The 19881-nt window shown below is 42.6% G+C and overlaps 1 pseudogene; it reads left to right on the forward strand.

The window, feature by feature from the left end:
• Nucleotides 1-9040: 9040 nt before the first annotated feature.
• LOC126356671 (5S ribosomal RNA) lies at nucleotides 9041-9159 on the forward strand (annotated as a pseudogene).
• Nucleotides 9160-19881: the final 10722 nt, after the last annotated feature.

Here is a 19881-nt window from a genome sequence, read left to right on the forward strand (position 1 = left end):
GAATGTTCAAAATTTCCCTGACGTACGCCCGTGATCAAAAAAAAAAAATCTGTGAGCATTCATAGTGCACTTCTCTGAATACTTTCAGTACCCTTTGTTAGTCCCGTCTACTATGGGCTCCACAAACCTAAGCAATATTCTAACACAGGACACACAAGTGATTTGTAAAGCCCTCTCTAGGCTAACTAATTTTTACAGCATGCTGCCGAAAAACCAACGTTCGCCATCAACCTTACCCATATTTGAACCTATGTGACCATTTCATTTGATACCACTACAAAGTGTAACAGCTAGGTATTTGTAATAATTGATTGATTCCATCTGTGACTCATTGTGTTTTGTGAAGTACCACACTGATCTGATGAAGTACATTACGTACTCGGAATGAGATTTCCACTTTGCAGCTGAATGTGCGCTGATATGAAACTTCCTGGCAGATTAAAACTGTGCGCCGGACCTAGACTCGAACTCGGGACCTTTGCCTTTCGCGGGCATGTGCTCTTCCAACTGAGCTACCCAAGCACGACTCGCGCCCCGTCCTCACAGCTTTACTATGGAGGAGACGAGGTACTGGCAGAAGTAAAGCTGTGAGGACGGGGCGTTGAGTCGTGCTTGGGTAGCTCAGTTGTAAGAGCACTTGCTCGCGAAAGGCAAAGGTCCCGAGTTCGAGTCACGGTCCGGCACACAGTTTTAATCTGCCAGGAAGTTTCAAATTTCGTACTGTTTCCTGACATTCTGCTCCTAATTTGGCATAGAGCCCTCGTGAACTTAGCCGGCCGTGGTGGCCAAGCGGTTCTAGGCGCTAAAGTCTGGAACCGCTAGACCACCACAGTCGCAGGTTCGAATCCTGCCTTGGGCGTGGATGTGCGTGATTTACTCATGTTAGTTAGGTTTAAGTAGTTCTAAATTCCAGGGGACTGCTGACCTCCAAAGTTGAGTCTCATATTGCTCAGAGCCATTTGAACCATTTGAACCTCGTGAAATTAGTGGTTAAGAACCTGCCGCGCATGAGAAAACGATACTAAATCCCAACCTGATATGGCAGCAAAAACTAAGTAATGGTTACAGATTCGGCACTAAAATTAAGACGGCCACAGTACTCACACGTATATCAAAGATCGAGCAATATTAATTCATTTACACTGAAGAGCCAAAGAAACTGGTACACCTGTCTAACACTGTGTAGGTACCCTGCGACCTCCCAGAAGTGTCGCAACATGACGTGATATGGATTCGACTAATGTCTGAGGTAGTGCTGAAGGGAACTGACACCATGAATGCAGCAGGACTATCCATAAATCCGTAAGAGTACGAGGGCGTGGAGATCTCTTCTGGACAGCAGGTTGCAAGGCACCCCAGATATGCTCAATAATGTTCATGTCTTTCGAATTTGGTGGCCAGCGGAAGTGTATAAACTCAGAAGAGTGTTCCTGGAGCCACTCTGTAGCTATTCTGCACGTGCGGGATGTCGCATTGTCCTGCTGGAATTGCCCAAGTCCGTCGGAATGAACAATGGACGTGAACGGATGCACGTGATCAGACAGGATGCTTACGTACGTGTCACCTGTCAGCGTCGTATGTAGATGTATCAGGGATCGCATATCATTCCAACTTCACACGCCCCACACCGTTGCCGGCCGCGGTGGTCTCGCGGTTCTAGGCGCGCAGTCCGGAACCGTGCGACTGCTACGGTCGCAGGTTCGAATCCTGCCTCGGGCATCCGTGTGTGTGATGTCCTTAGGTCAGTTAGGTTTAAGTAGTTCTAAGTTCTAGGGGACTTATGACCTAAGATGTTGAGTCCCATAGTGCTCACAGCCATTTGAACCATTTTTTTTCTCTTGTCTTTACTGTAAAAAGAATGGTTCAAATGGCTCTGAGCACTATGGGACTTAACATATGTGGTCATCAGTCCCCTATAACTTAGGACTACTTAAACCTAACTAACCTAAGGACATCACACACATCCATGCCCGAAGCAGAATTCGAGCCTGCGACAGTAGCGTTCACGCGGTTCCAGACTGAAGCGCCTAGAACCGCACGGCCACACCGGCCGGCTGTCTTTACTGTACCTACACACTTCATAAGCCTGATTCCACTGGTGTCTCAACCTCAACTACTTTCCTCTACATAATATTTCTTTCAATCATCATCATCGCAGCTTCGTATCATCGTCGCTGTCCCAATCACCTTTCAATAAATTAGCACCCAAGCAAATTATTGAACTGGAAAATGACAAATCATCCCAAACAAGAGCCACCAGTAATCCCTAAACTGAAAATATCCATTGCATCGAAATTAAATAACTTATCAATCATAATCCTTCCCTGATAACATACACAATCACTGCTTCAAACAGTTACTTTGTCTCTATATCATCTCAAACTGTCCAGTCAGTTTATTCCGCCAAATGTCCAAAATTTGCCTTGAACCAATAAATACTCCTCAGAGGTGTCTATCTCTTGATTCATACAAACATCAGTCACTCAATTTATGCCTTTATGTTCACGCCATAGTGTATTCCGTATGACTTTCCCATCTTATTGGATTCCAGTTCCACAACATTTCTATGCACAATCCTTCTTATACGTAGCAGCCTGATTTATAAACAAAAAAAGTTCTACTTCTGCCTCTTTCACTTATTTGAGTCTATGGACTCACTCCAAAGTCTTTTGACTAATTCAGTATTTTCGTGTGGTGGCTTTCTGCTATCCCCTTTCCTTCAGTTTCCTCATTGCTCGTTTAATCTGACTAACTGCTAGCTCTTTGACAGGTCTGCATTTGAGATTCCATTGTGGTGGAAAATCGACTATCTCCCATATTATTTAAGGGGTGCTTGATTCCTCAGTACAGTCATCAGTGGTAAAGAAGTATTACTATGCAGAAGTTTGGTCATTGCCTGCTGAAAATTGCCTATGGTGTGTGCTCAGTCGACACAAATTCCCTAACTCCCACGTAATTCTCTCCACTGGATTCGACTATGGGTGGTATGTTAAAACAAATATTTGTCTAATTCGATTCTACTTGAGCATTGTCACTTAACGATCTGATCAAAACTGAGGGAGCTATCAGATAACACTCTCTCAAATGCCCTTATTACTGTCCAGTCTTTCGCTCTCCTCTGTGGTACAAGCACCATATATTTTCAGGGTGTACTCTCAGCTTGATCAAGGGAGAGAGCTGAGAACATCTGTTGTTGCTATATCTCGTAATTTTAATGGCACAACAAGGCAACGTGGTGGTCGGTGTGAACTACTGGTGGCTTTCCTTCCGAAAATCCTTGCAGACTGATAGCACCTAATGTGTTCATTGTTCCCTGCTGTTGAAGTAGCATGTGGTCCTCAACTTCCATAAAGACAGTCCAAAGTGAACATAGCTCAAGTGAGTATACCACAAGCTTGTTATGCAAATCTTGCCAGAGGCATAGCAACCACTGAGACTCATCCAAATACCTTCTCCTGAATAACACACCTTTATTTGTCAAATAATACTTGTATAATCTCATCTGAGCACAGTACCCATCCTTATTTTCACTCTTTATTTCCAATAATGCAGGGTCCTCCCTCAGACAACGAGGTAGCAATGTACTTCTGAAACACCACATTCTTGAGATGCTAAATTTTGAAAAGGTATCCTCTAAGTCTCCTTATTGCCATTATTTAGACCTGCTGATGGTTGAGACAACGTATCCGACAGGTTTTTGTTGCTCCTAGCACATGTGTGAAAAAAATCATACTCTTGAAGCAGAAGCACCCAACATGCAAGTCGCCTACGAGTAAGCTTAGCTGTGGTCCACAGAGATCCTAGTTTTACGACCAAAGAAGAAAAACCTAATATTCTGAAATACTGAAACTATCACTAATGCTTCCAGATATGTCATGTAATACTTCTTCTCATTTTTGGTCATCACCCTGCTACCAAATGCAGTTGTCTTTCTCACTACATTTCATTCTCTTCAGTCTATTGGAATACAACTATCCCCAAACCTGTCTTTGCGCTATATGTAGCCATGAAGAAACCTGCTGGTAAGTCATTATGATCCCATATGGCTTGCAATACCAATGCTGCTTTCAACGCCTGAAACTCCTTTTCTGCCTATGTATCCCATATTCACTCCATGTTTCTTCCAATTACTTCACACAACCTAGAAGTTAACAAACTCTCAACTTTCTTAAATTGTTTATAAACATTCATAAGACCCAAATGTACATGTCATTGCTTTTTTTGCATCAAAAACTGTTTTACTGCTTGTCTTTTGGATGGAACAAGCTTAATGCCACGTTGTGTTGTGATGTGTCCTAAAAATTTGATTTGTTGAATTCCAAAATTCGATTTCTCCAAATTTGTGGTGAGATCATGACATAACAATGCATAAAATAGTCTGTTCAGTACATCTTTGTAGTGTCCCAATCTGCTCTACTATTAGGATACTATCTGTGTGTCACACCAACCGATTCTCTAACGTCTCCTCAAGAGCACTGTCTAAACCTCGAATTATCGATCCTGACAACACACCAATTTCAGAAGGTAACCATCTGAACTGGTAACTTATCTCACAGACTAAAAATGTTGACTATTTCTGACAAAAGGTTTCCAGCTCAGCCTGCCAATAACATCACTGTATGTCATGTGATGAGAAGGCGTGCAGCCTGGAAAATTTTTGTAGCAGCTCCTCCAGACTCCCAGGTATGTATGTCTCCATATCAATTACGGCGTTAATCTGGTGTGAGCCCATAGGTAGCCTAATCTTACCCCATCTCTTTGGAACAACCAATAATGGACTGTTACAAGACAACACTGCTGGCTCAGTCACACCTCGGTCGAACATTGCCATATCTCCTCAAACACCTTTCGTTTGTACGCTAGTGGTATAGCTTAAGGACAAGTGCAAAATTTCGCATGATCCCTCACTTTAAACTTACACTGAAATACCTTCATTGACCTCAATGAATGTTGAAAATACTCCTGCATTCTTCCTTAACCTCTTCACTGATCCTACCTTATGCCTCACTTCAACATCTCATATTCCCTCAACTTTTTGTTTAATTTTGGTTTCTATTCCATCGTCACCTGAAAAATAATGTCCCATCTTTTCTCCTGCTTGTACCACTAATACTCTATGTCCTGCTACCGCTTTATCGTTGATTTATACGCAGATTGGCGAGATCTGTGCCCGACTGCTTGCTCTTCAAAGCAGATGCTCACTGGTATTCCTTTCATCAATATAAATTCTCCATGTCCTAGGTTTAAAAATGCTGCATACTCCCACGTGAAACACATTCAAGAAAAACGCGTTTACTGATAATTTCAGTACTACGAGAAAATTCCGCTGTAGTGCATTCGAACTCTAGCCTCCTATCGAATTACATCTGCACTCTTCTCCACTATCGCTCCTGTAACCATAGTCCTCCGTAAGTTCAGCATCAGCCAGTCATGTTTCACGAAAAACCTCCCTAATGCTTCCTCTGAGATTGCTGAAACTTGACTGCCACTACATAAAATTGCCTACAAACTGATTTATTTCGCCAAAATTATGATAGCCAGGTTCAAATTTTTGTTCCATGACTCTCTTGCTCTTCTAAGAACTCATCTGGAATATAGTCTTAGCCAAGGCAATGCACATCACTTGTATTACAAATATCCATGGGTTTGTCCTGGTCTCTCATTCCCGTGGTATGCTCCCATTATCGCTGAGGTAAATTTTTCCGAAATATGACCATGGTGAATATCAGAAGATCGAATATGGATAATCTCTGCCCTTTGCTTACCTGCACCACATATGTTATCTCTCACTTCCGCTCTATTGCTTCTGTTGTCTCTAAAATGGCCCCACTATCTTATGTTTGGTTAATTCATCAGGTATGGTCCTCATCCATGAGATCAGTCTCGTTCATTCCTCCTATCACTGTATGTTCTCTGTGGTGTCGATACATACCATTCGGTTTCTCTCGGCATGCTGCCTGTATTATGTTCCCTATTAATATATTCTAATCCCTTTAGTAATTACTTAAATGCTTCTTTGTCCTCTGTAATCCATTCTTTTGTGTTTTGCAGGCGCTCTAATTCTCTCTTGTCTTTTCTTTGCAGAGGTGTTTATTGCTTTAACGGCCTCTTATCACGTTGTTGCTAATCAGTGTTTTCAGGATGGCGTTGCAGAAATTTTCTTTGCTTTCATACTTATTTTTCTTGCTTGCCTTGTCTGTTCTTGCATTTGTCTCTTCCAACATGCCCACTCCACCTATCCCACCCCATGCTCAGGCGCCACAGCTGCCAGCGTTAGATGCTGTACAGCTAATGCAGATGTTTCAATTTCAGAGCCAGCATATATCCTCGCTGCTGAACACTGTACAGCAGCTCCTGACGAATCAAACTTCTAACGCAGCACAAGCAACACCTAAAGCAGTTCCAAGTGTTATATCGCCTTTTAGGCAGCCTCATGAACAAGAAGAGAAATGGCTCGAGTAGTTGCAACATTGTGAAGTCCATGTAATTGCTCATAACGTACCAGGTACTGTGAAACTCCCCTATTTATTGTCCACAGTAGGCAGTGCAGTATTCAGACTCCTTCAGAAATTACTTCCTAACGCCAATCCGAGTGAACTTTCGCATGATCAGGCTGTAGATTCGCTAAATAACTATTATGGCCAACAAGTGAATGTGGCAGCAGCTAGGTATCAATTTTTTGTTTGTAAAAAGCGGTCAGAACGAACTTATCGCGAGCGGGTAACAAATTTGGTGCAGTATACGACGAGGAAATGCAAATTCAAATGCGCTTGTGCTGATTTAGATTCAGATGTTATGTTGCTTGATGCAATGGTGTACAATGTAACTGATTTCAAACTCAGAGAACAGCTTTTGAAAAGTCCAGATGGTTCAAATGGCTCTGAGCACTATGGGACTTAACATCTGAGGTCATCAGTCCCCTAGAACTTAGAACTACTTAAACCTAACTAACCTAAGGACATCACACATATCCATGCCAGAGGCAGGATTCGAACCTGTGGCCGTAGCAGTCACGTGGCTCTAGATTGAAGCGCCTAGAACCACTCGTCCACAACGGCCGGCTAAAACAGTCCGATCCATCATTTCAGGAAGTAGTGCAAATTCTAGATCAGTACAGTTCAGGTGATCTGTCAACCGATAAATCTGAGCAGCGAGCAATTTGTCGGGTTGAGTCCCTTGTTTGCGATCGGCCCTTTTGACAGAGGCTGCATGCACTAGTTAAGCTGGAGACATTCTGCTACCATTTGGTGATAGTGTTGCGGCTATTTCTTGTAGAATGACCATATCAACTCTGATAGACTGAATAGAGTGTCCAAAAACTGATTAGTTCTTAACATTTGCTCAAAATATATTAATGGGCTGCAGATTCCATAATTCACTAGCTTCCACCCCGTCATTATCTCATCTTTAACTCTTACCTGCACCTCTGCTGACCATTTGTTAACAGTAATGCACCTCTAAACTCTTGGTGTGATTTACAAATCAAAGCTATCGACCACATCTACGCCACTGGTCTCCTTTCTAGGTACCTGTACAAATACTCCAATTCAAGAATCTCCAGATTAGTATACGATGAGAGCCACACATCAATTGTAGAACCTTAGTTGGGATTGGATAACATCTTTTCTCAAAAATTAAAGGAGAAAATTATAACAAAATTTGTTTTTCTTTAACACAAACACAATATTCATAGAAAACCTTAGGAAAACTTTATTACTCTTTAGTACACATAGTGAGGGGAATGAAATCTGTCTTTATAATTCGAATTGTGGCTCAGCTTGTGCAATGAGTGAAATACGTCGTAAATGTTTGTCACTGTGTTAATATCTTATTTCGACCTTGTAAATTTGAGCAAAGGAAATGTTTAGTTCCAATACAGGTAACAAATCACATACAAGCTTTTCGATCTTGGGTTAGTTTTATTCTGGAGGAATTTTATAAAACTGAACATGGCTTCCTTTTATAAATTTGTCCATCATGGCATTATCAGCTTGCAGGGAATCATTTACATCTCCAGTGCTGCCTGAATATCTTCCTCTTCACAAGAAAAGGGCTTATCAAAAGTTGGATCATTCTGAAATAAGCATTTAAATCCGAGAAAGTGGAAGAAGATTCTTTCTTCGGATCACCAACAAATTCCATTGCAAACAAGAGTGGAACACGTAAACCACATTTACCCTGCAGTTACTGGCAATTAGCGAAGTGTGAGAAAATTTCCTGTCTGACATTGTTTTGAAAAAGTATCAGTTTATGTTTGAAGTCATTAACACGTACAGTGGTTGGACGAAATTATGGAACCACCGCGAGAAAAGCATGTTCCAACATAAATGCAGATGCTAGTCAAGCTTGCAAGAAGCGGTGTTCACTGTTGTATTTGATCACGAACAGCACCTGTGCAAAGTACACAGTGCGCTGCAAGTGTCAGATGTGTTGCCAGAACTGCGTTCTGTGTAGTTGTGAGTGTATTGCATCAGAGCTAAGTGAGTTGTACCGTGGACAGATTATCGGTGGTTTTACGTTAGGTGCTTCTGTAACAAATGGAGCCAAAGTGTTTGATATTTCGAGAGGCACAGTTTCTGAGATTTACATCGCATACAGGAAAAGCAGAAAAATATCATTCGATAAGTAACACCACAGACGAAAATGTGTGCTGAGTGGCCTTGGCAGTCGGTCACTGAAGAGGACTGTGACGAAAAATAAGAGCATGACTGCTCCAAAAGTCACCGCAGGACTAAATACCGCACTCGTGAAATCTACCAGCGCCCAAAACAACGTAGATGGAGTTCTATAAGCTGGAAATTGCATGGTGAGCTGACTTTACAAAGCAATTTCCCGTAACAGGAAAGCGTAGTATAAAACCTGCATTATGCAGCAATGGAAGAAATACATTTAGTGAGATGAATTTTGTATCACACAGGTTCCAACTTCTGGCCAACGTTTGGTGCACGCCGTCCCAAGCCTACAAAGCAGGCTGCTTGCTGCCAAGAGTTAAACATGGAAAGAGTTCGGTGAGTATTTGGGCAACTATATCCTGGTATCAGCCAAGGGCCTCACCACAGTGGTAACACTGGTTCCTGTCAGATAACCGAAGTTAAGCGCTGTCGGGCTTGGGTAGCACTTGGGTGGGTCACCGTCAAGGTTTGCCAAGTGCTGTTGGCAAGCGGGATGTACTCAGCCCATGTGACGCCAATTGAGGAGCCTGTTGATTGAGAAGTGGTGACATTGGTCACGAAAATTGACAACGGCTGGCAGAGCAGTGCACTAACCACAGGCCTCTCCGCATCTGCATCCGATGACGCCTAAGGGAAGAGTACGACACAGTGGATGGTTGGTAGCGTTGGTCCTTCAAAGCCTGTTGGATCGGTGTTTGTTTTTAGATCCTGGTATTCAATGGGCCCCATCGTTATTGTGCTAGGTCGTATTATTCGAAAAGGATTTTTATTGTGGTTGATCAGGTCCATCCCGTGGTATAATGTTTGTTCCCCAGTCGTGACGCTGATTTCCAAGACAACTTGCATCGTCCAGGACTGGTTTTGTGAGCTCAAGGATAAATTATCTCATATCCTGTTCTCACCACAGTCAGCGTATCTCAGCATTATTGAACCTCGGTGATCTACTTTGGAGAGAAAGGTTATTGATGGCTATCCTCCTCCATCATCATTCTCTCCACTTGCCACTATTTTGCAGGAAGGTTGGTATAAGATTCCCTTTAAAACGATACATTACCTGTATTTATCCATTCTAAGCTGACAGGAAGCTGTTTTGATTTCCAATGGCTTTCATACAATGTATTAGTCATTGTAATGTATTGTGTTTTTGCTGTTTGCATAGTTTTGTCGCCCCCCCCGCCCCCCCGTATGTAAAAGGCGCTAATAATATTGTCCTTCCCTCGAAGTTTTTATTCAGTTCATTCAAATGGAGAGTAACATCAACCAAGGAAGCTACTTTTCATACCAATTTTTCCTCTAACAAGGGTTTCGAAGCATTCTTTATGTGGTTCAGAAACCTCTCAATCTCTGTTCTCAAGAATTGTACACTATTTTAAAAATATTTCTCTCAAGTATGGGCCATACTTACCTCCTTCACAGTCCGGATGTGCCCCGTGGACCATATTTTGAAGACCTTTGTTGTATTTGATGCCATACTGGATATGTTGGAGATAAAGAAAAATCGAAATGTCCAGCCCAAGCCTTTAGAAGCAGCTTGCTGCTATTCTCTGTAAATATTTGAAACTTTTGCGCTATCAGGAAGTGCTTGTAGTTGAACAATTCATCTTACGATGCCTTCTTTACACAGCTTATCATGGGTTGCAAGTGATACATGACGTGGCCGGTGCTCGTGTGTGCTCTATTCTCTTTGCTCTGTTCTCTGAGTGGCCAGCGAACGAGCCAGCTCTGCTCATATCATATAGTCAACAAGCGAGTGCACACTGCATTACAGCTGAGCCGGCATTTCCTAACACTTGCTTGACATTACCCTTGGAATCTCTTAACTCCTCTGTTATTATCTACTCTTGTTGTTTTTGCCTTTGACCGATACTCTAGTGCTGTTGATTAAAACTTAATATGCCACTTCCAAGACCGGTACTAGACATGTACAATCTGGTCCTTCATTTAAATTTCTCATAGCTTCTGTCTCAGCCTCATGATTGCTGGTTTTCAGCTGTTCCATAGCTTCACACAGTTTCCGTTCGATTTCACCTGATATCTTTGTACAACTTCTTCTACCTCTTCGTCTTTTCAGCTTGCACCATGTGGCTGCCTTGCTCGTCTTGCAGTCGTTCTACTTCACATTACTGGTGCTGCATCACAGAGACTTGCGCCAATTGAAGCCCAGTTTCCATCAACCTTGTCTCCCGTCTGTCTAACATCACCCTGGTCTCTTTATTACACGTTTCCTGGATCTCTTAATATCACCCTCCTCTCTTTATTTTGCGCAACCATGGAACTCTAATACTACCCCCGTCTCTTTGTTATGCACTTTCTGCTCCTTCCTTTGCCTCCTTTCCCGCTTCTCAGGTCTTTCTTTAGATTCCTCATCGTCTGTAGCAAGAGCCTTAGTATATCATCGTTCGTATTCTCTGCCCTAACGGTAGGTGTAGCTGACATACTTGACTGTCTCACTTGAACGTTATCACCTGACACATTATCTATCGTCTTCTCTTCCGAATTGCACACAGATTCCCACACTATATTCTCTGCTTCACTCGTGTAGCTTCTGCACCCTCCTTATTTCTCTCCTCATCGTTGCTGTCTGAACCTGCTTGTTCTTTTCCTCGGCATTTTCTCCCATTTCTTTTCTTCCCCAGGTGATCTGTTCTATTTCTCCGACAAATACCAGATTCTCTGCTCTGTCCTCTGCCTGTGCTTGAACAACCTCAGTCACATCTTCCATCTTTGCACTGATATCACTCTGACTTCTCGTCTTCACGTGCTGTAAATTTCCCTTACTAATTTTGTCCCTAATTCGTCATCGAACCTGCCTACTTCCCTATGATGTGCAGTGAGTGTATCACTAACACCCTTACGTACACAATCAATGCAAGAAAAAAACAAAGAGTGTACCAAGCCTACAAAGCTGAAATAAAAATAGAAATTAGTAGATGTGCCACGACGTACCTTTAATTATCAAACAAACTTTTCCCCCTTCGGGTTTCCTTTAAAAACCATTGTATTTGCTATTACGCTGCTCATCCAAACCTTCTATCATATTTAGCAACATTTTCCTCAGCTATCTAACATAAAAAATTTCTGAATACTAACTAGAAGAAACTACGATCCTAATTAAAATAATCGTTACAGGGACAAGCCTATTTCGCTGCAAACACCTCTAGGCTGACAAAAAAAATTTGTACTGTTCCCTGGAGGTTTGCACCTAGTGTTGCAGGAAGTCCCAATAACCGTAGTAGTAACAAAAATGCCGCACATGAGGAAACTATACCTACAATGAATAATTGAGGAGATCAACTAAGTTATAATGGTGGGTTCACTAGCACAGTTGAAGTGGCCACACTATCTACTAAATGAAAATCAGTGTTCCAGCAGTATTAATTTATTTATAAAAACACCAGAAAAACGTGGTCGCCTCAAGCAACAAATGCTTGGAAATAATTAATTGTGTCGAACCCTATATTGCAATAAATGACACAGCGTTAATAACAAACAACATTTACTTCGATAAATATTTTAAGTTTTGTTTTACTTCCGTGCGCCAGGATTGAATTTTCGCTCGTGATCAAAGGTCTGTGAGGAAAATTGTCAGATAGTGTCTTTGACATACACAAACAGAGCAGTGTTTACAAAGCTAACGTATTTGATGTGCCTCGAAGTTACGCCGGGTGGTTATAATTAGACTTTCCCCGTTTAACACGTTAGAACACACAAAATAATTACTGTACGAGTACCAAACTTGGTACCATTAATGTCAAGGACATGGGGAAGAGAAATAATGCAGAATCAGTTCAACTGAAATGCTTTTAATGTTCTGCTATGGTACCGTTACTGCTACAAAAGGGGCTCAATATGGCGCCCATCAGTGTCCAGAAGAGTCTGAAAGCGCAGTAATGCATTTGCACAGCAGAAAGAAGCATGTCCATAGGCATGCTGGCTATCTTTCTTGATATGCTGCGCTTCAGACCAGCACCTGTCTGAATGTTCCCCTGGTAAACGCTGTCCTTCAGCTAGCTCCACAACCAGAAATCACAAAGTGTGAGATCAGGTGATCGTGCCGTCTAAGCATTTGGATAAAGCTATCGTTTCCAAATGTGAGACGCAGTGAACTTCATGAGGGATGTGCTGCGGGGCCCCATCTTGCATGAAAATGCGTCTCTCTCCTGTAGGACGGGTATGACATGCTGGCGAAGTATATCGCAGTAACGCTGGCCAATCACACTACACGTCTTTGGTCCTTGAACGCCAATCTGTTCAAAAAAAGAATGGGCCAATGATGAACGTAGCGATGAAGCCACACCGTACGGTGTGCACACGGGTCTGGAGGCGAAGATCCTCACAGTCAGCACTTCTGTGCGTTCACCTCACCCGTCAGAGAAAAATGAGCTTCGTCTGTCCACAGGATGGTCCAGGGCCAGCCGTCGTTAACTTCAATCCTTGTGAGAAACTGGAGAGAGGAGTCAACATGTTGTTGTGCGTCCTGTGGAGCAAGCTGCTATACGAGATGGATCTCATACGGATACCATTTGAGAATGTTTCGAAGCACCCTCCGTACAGTGGACCACGGGATGTTCAACTGTCGTGACACAACACGCGCACTGCCTGACGGTCGGGAATTAAGAGCGGGGTTGTCTTCCATACCAACAGCGACTTCATCAATCATCTGAGGTGCAACCGGACGTCGGCATCTTACCAGAGCGCCGCCCAGTTCTCTAGTCGATTCGAACTACTGTCTCTTGCTTCACACAGCAGGTGGAGAAAGAGAACCCTACCGTAATTCTTTGGGCTGGCGATATTCTCCAAATGCAGCTGCAAATTAATGTTGTTTTGGTAATAGAGCTTCACCAATAAATAATTTCTTTGTCCAAGCGCATGTTGACATGCCAACAAGTCCACTGCGACTGGTCAGGTGTGTGAGACTGAATCGCGATGACTCATTACGGCACCTGGTGGCCATGGTTGGAACTGAACTGTGGCACTGTGACGCATGGAAATCATGCACCCCATATTCTGTTTATTACAGCTACCAAGTTTGGTACTCGTACGGTAGTTAGTTTCCGTGTCATAACGCGTTAAATAGGGAAAGTTTAATTATAACTCTCAGTACTCATGTTTTACGAAAACATGCAATTTAAATGATACAATGCATTAAAGATCTTACCAAGTGACCGAAAATGTGTCATCGGTGGATTAAAATGATATAGAAATTGCTATTATTTAGTAGTTTATTATGGAGATACGGTTTGTACAGTTTTGGAGCTCCTTGACAGCATAGTTACAATCAGTAAATATCACTGCCTTACTCGAAAGTTCGTTTTCGTTCACCAGTGGTTCATAACTACAGTTAAGTCCAAGATAAAAGGTAATAAAAGAAACTATACTAGCCAATCAGTAACGTTAATTATATTTTTCTAGTGTAGAACATGATACATCGTATCCCCCTCCTCCCTCCACCTCCTCTTAAATCCTTAAATGGTGCTTGCACAGATGATGAAACTTCGTTTTCTGTCACCGGTAATAGCCTTATTTAATCGTAAGAGAAACTGTCAGCTATTACTGCATTGCCTACTTTGCATGTTCTTTTAGCCCATGTGTTTTGTACTATTTAGAACAATAATATAGACAACCTAGATGCAAAATTAGCAGTGGCCCACTTAATTTTAGAGTCCATAGTCGTGTTTTAGGAATTAACTGTGTGTTAAGATGCAAGTTTACACCCACTGTCCAGTTATATAGCATACTATATGCAGTCAGCATTCGGTGATAGAGTATTATTTGTGTTATTAATACCTATTTCTTTGTTTGGAACTGCCAACTACTACTTCTTTATCTGTTTGGGTTATTATTTTAGCCAACATGTGTTTTGCACAGTCCAGTACAATAATACTGGCTGCCTACTTGTTTTTAGCTGTCAATTATCATTTTCATACATGCTTAGAATATTATTTTAGCTACCATGTATTTTTATAGCTAAAGAACAATAATAGACACAGCCTATTTGTTTGGAACTATCACTTACTTGCCAACATTTATATAAAAGAATAGAAATAATTTACATATTAAAATATTTAATTTGGGCTTCTATTGTGCCTTATACCAAGGGCAGCATAACCTTAGATGTGAAAATAACATGATGACATATGTGATATACATTGTGTGTGTTCATTCTTGACAGAGATTATGTATTTATGGTAAATAATACAGACATTTTTGAAGTGGAAAGGCTGTAAGTAGCACAATTACTTTCAATGTCTTTACATATCACTGTTAAATAATACAGATACTTTAGACGTGGAAATAACATTGCAATACTGGCATAAACTCTGTGTGTGTGTGTTTTGCAGATGAAGCTTATGTACTTCTGGAAAATAATACAGACATTTTAGATGTGTAAACACTGTAAGTTTCACCAATGATGTCAATATTTTTATGTATTTATGATTAATTCAGGATATTTGGATAGTTTTGAACATGGCCAGGATGGCTTCTTCGGGGATGTATCGGTATGCTGCGGTTATACATGTATTGACTTGCATGTCGTTTTAATGTCTGGTCCATACTGGATTGTGATTGAAGATACAGATGTTTTCTTTGAGCATGCGCGCGTGTGTGTGTGTGTGTGTGTGTGTGTGTGTGTGTGTGTGTGTGTGTGTGTGTGTGATACGGAAATAAAGAGAGAGAGAGAGAGAGACAGACATGAAATTTACCTAAGATGCAAAATTTTTGCTGATTAACTCTTGTCAAGTTGCTTCTGACAAAGCATCTCGTTTCTCTCCTGCCTCTAGGTGTAGGCAACCAGCTCGTGTGGAATAATGGGTATGGTACTGAGTACAGTACCTATCAAACGCGGCCCAGAAGCTGAAATCTGGATCGCCATATACTATCTGTTGTTTACATTAATATTTTTCTTCCATTAATAACTGAATAATTGAAACCTATGCTTATTCCTTTACAAAGATCGTGCTTCTGAATCAAAAGAAACAATTATTCTCTTGTTACTGTAACAGATGACGAGAATGACATCCTTCTGAAATAGTCCAAAACTGTCAGTTGCTTCTTCCTCAGCCGCTGTTTTCTTGGTGTTTGCAATTTCATCACAATTTAAACTGATGAACCAAAACATTATGACCACTGATCTCCACGAGATTGAATGCCACCTGATGGGGCTGCGAGCACGGGATGTGATAAGGAAAGTGTACATGCGGAGAAGAGACGAATGGTGATTTTTCTATCGACGATACGTCCGCAAATGGGGAAATTCACTGGCGTAAGAAACTTTGCAAAGGGAAAATTGTTTCGGCCCTGCACCTGGGAAGAGAAACTCGGAAATGGGGAAGCTGATCGGCTTTTCGCAAGCTACTGTCCGGAGCAACTATGGAAAGTGGCTGAAGGAGGGTGACACTGCACTCAGACAACAAGGTGCTGGATGGCTACGTCTGATCACAGAACTTTGAGGTCGAAGACTCGTCCGCTCTGTACGGTAGGATAGGCAACGATCCATAGCACATCTGACAAGAGAGTGCAATATTGGTGCAGTGACAAGTGTTTAAGAGCACGCCATTAGAACACATTGTTGAACAGGCGACCACTACGTGTTACCATGTTGACCCAACGACGTCAAAAAAATGGTTCAAAAAGCTCTGAGCACTATGGGACTTAACATCTGAGGTCATAAGTCCCCTAGACTTAGAACTACTTAAACCTAACTAACCTAAGGACATCACACACAGCCATGCCCGAGGGATGATTCGAACCTGCGACCGTAGCAGCAGCGCGGTTGCGGACTGAAGCGCCTAGAACCGCTCCGTCACAGAGGCTGGCCCAACGACATCGTCAATTACGACTGCAGTGGGTAGTGGTCATCGAGATTGGATCGTGTATCAACGGAAACATATCGTCTGGTTGAATGAAACACGTTTCTCGTCACTCCAGGGCGACAATCGTGTCCACATATGACGTCATCTAGCCAACAACTGCACAAAACATGCACCGTACCATGATACACGACGGTGAACACAGTACATGTTATGGGGGATATTTGCCTACGCTCTTGTGAGACCTGTGGTAGTAATCGAAGACACCATGGCAGAGATGGACTACGCGAAAATTACTGACCCACGAGCATCTCATACTTGATGTCTCCCCCGATGGCGATGACATCTTCTGGCAGGATAAGTGCCCTATCACAGGATCAGAATCGTTCTATAGTCTTTCAGTGTTTTGAGGAGCATGCTAGTGAACTCACATTCATTCCTCTGCCACCAAATGAGCTTGATCAGAACCTGATGGAAGAAATGTGAGAAGCTATCGGCTACCAGCTCTGCGCTCACAAATCGCCATCGCGTGATGTACGGGAACTGCTTGACTGTGCCTAAACGTCTAATGCCACATACTTCCACAAAACTACTAAGCAACTCCGTACATCCATATTTAAATTTGATGGAGGTGGGACACAGCTGGTATAATTTTTATTAAAAATGAAACATCTCCAGCTGTACTTTTATATTATTTGGCTACTAGTTTTGACGTTGCGTCAACGCCATCTTCAGGCTCCACATGTGGACCACATGTTGGTCTCACCGCGGACTTCTAGTACTGAGCCACACAAAATTGATTTGATCAAAGTGTACGGGCCTGAAGATGGCGTTGACGCAACGTCGAAACTAGTAGCCAAATAAATATAAAATCTGAAGTACAGCTGGAGGAGTTTCACTTTTAATAAAAATATGAAGGAACTGTCCAATCTATGCTATACACAGTCGCTGCTGTATTGCATTCCAAAGGAGGATCAACACGCCGTCAGCAGTTGACCATAAATTTTGTCTGGCCAATGTTGTACATTCCTTTCCTAATCATGGCAACTGCGTTTTGACTTACTTTCCGGACTGTTGCAGTCCTCTTCACAGCCCAATCAGCGAGCTCACCCATCTCGTTTTCTTTTTTGAAGACTACGTCGCCGAACACACTACAACCGTTGCTGTGTAGCACATTTTTCTTCCTCCGTTTCATTTACGTGTAGGGCATGCACAAATCGTCCCAGTGGATGCAGTTGGAAATGAAACTGAACTGAATAAACAACGAAAACTAAATAAATTATGAATTAGATCTGTGAAACGACAGCACTAATTATCCACAAAAGGTTCATTATTACGCTTCAAACACTATCGTACTTACTTGGCATCGCGTGCTACCTGATTTGTCGCCGTCCGTCATTGGCTGGTTTCCCTTCGGTTGCTAGGCAACGAACCGACGCTATTGAGCTGTCAGTATCACAGAGGCGTCTTCCGAACTTAAAGACACACTTATTATTTGTATGACAGTTAAAGACAAAACATGAGTGTACACTGGACAGCCAGAACATTATCTACATTTACTACTCCGCTAGGCACCAAGCGGTGTGTGGCGGAGGGCACAGTCATATTTTCCCCCTCTGTTCCACTCGTGGATCGCGCGAGGGAAAAACGACTGTCTGCACGCCTCAGTAAGAGCTCTTATTTCCCTTATCTTTGAATGGTGGATCATTGAGCGATTTGAAAGTTGGTGGTAATAATATAAGCTCTACATTCTCGGTGAAGATCGGATTACGGAATTTAGAGAGCAGCCCCTTTTCTTTAGCGCGCCGTCCATCTGCAAGTGTGTCCCACTTCAAACTTTCTATGAAATTTGTAACGCTCTCGCGATGGCTAAATGTACCAGTCACGAATCTTGCCGCTATTCTTCGGACCTTCTCAATCTCTTGAATCAGACCCAACTGGTAAGGATCCCATACAGATGAACAATACTCGAAGCCTGGACTAACTAACGTATTGTAAGCTATTTCCTTTGTTGAAGGACTGCATCGCTTCAGGATTCTACCAATAAACCGCAATCTAGAGCTCGCCTTACCCGTTACTTGTGTAATCTGATCATTCCATTTGAGATCATTTCGAATGGTCACACCCAGATGCTTGACTGATGTTACCGCTTCCAAAGACTGATCATGTAGAATGAAATTTTCACTCTACAGCGGAGTGTGCGCTGATATGAAACTTCCTGGCAGATTAAAACTGTGTACCGGACCGAGACTCGAACTGGGGACCTTTGCCTTACGCGGGCAAGTGTTCTACCGACTGAGCTACCCAAGCACGACTCACGCTCCGTCCTCACAGCTTCAATTCTGCCAGTACCTCGTCTCCTACCTTCCAAACTTCACAGCAGCTCTCCTGTGGACCTTGCAGAACTAGCACTCCTGGAAGAAAGGATATTGGAGAGACATGGCTTAGCCACAGCCTGGGGGATGTTTCTAGAATGAAAATGTTTCTAGAAACATCCCCCAGGCTGTGGCTAAGCCATCTCTCCGCAATGAAAATGTTTCTAGAAACATCCCCCAGGCTGTGGCTAAGCCATCTCTCCGCAATATCCTTTCTTCCAGGAGTGCTAGTTCTGCAAGGTTCACAGGAGAGCTTCTGTGCAGTTTGGAAGGTAGGAGACGAGGTACTGGCGGAATTAAAGCTGTGAGGACTGGGCGTGAGTCGTGCTTGGGTAGCTCAGCCGGTAGAGCACTTGCCCGCGTAAGGCAAAGGTGCCGAGTTCGAGTCTCGGTCCGGCACAGAGTTTTAATCTGCCAGGAAGTTTCACTGATCATTTATTTTGTACTCATACATTAATAGGGATTTTCGCCTTGTTGTACGCAGAAGGTTAGACTTACTAATATTAAGAGATAACTGTCAGTCGTTACACCACGCATTTATTTTCTGCAAACCCTCATTGATTTGCTCACAACTTTCGTGTGATACTACTTTCCTGTAGACTACAGGATCATCGGCAAACAGTCTCAGGCCGCACTCAGTACCATCAACCAGATCGTTTATGTAAATCGTAAAAAGCAGAGGACCTATTATGCTGCCGTGGGGCACACCTGAAGTTACTCTTGTTTCTGTTGAAGTTACCCCGTTCACGAAGACATACTGCTCCCTGTCTGTTAGAAAACTTTCTATCCAACCACATATGTCATCGGATAGACAGTAAGCGCGCACTTCTTAGAGCAAGCGACAGTGCGGAACTGAGTCGAAAGTCTTTCGAAAGTCGAGAAGTATGGTATCAACCTGGGAGCCGGTATCTAGACCCTGTTGTATATCATGCACAAAGAGGGCCACCTGTGCCTCGCATGACCGCTGTTTCCTAAAACAGCTGGTACCTTTGGCATGGATAACAACGATGGCGCTTCGTATCA

The sequence above is a fragment of the Schistocerca gregaria genome, chromosome 3 (assembly GCF_023897955.1).
Source record: "Schistocerca gregaria isolate iqSchGreg1 chromosome 3, iqSchGreg1.2, whole genome shotgun sequence".
Classification (NCBI taxonomy): domain Eukaryota; kingdom Metazoa; phylum Arthropoda; class Insecta; order Orthoptera; family Acrididae; genus Schistocerca; species Schistocerca gregaria.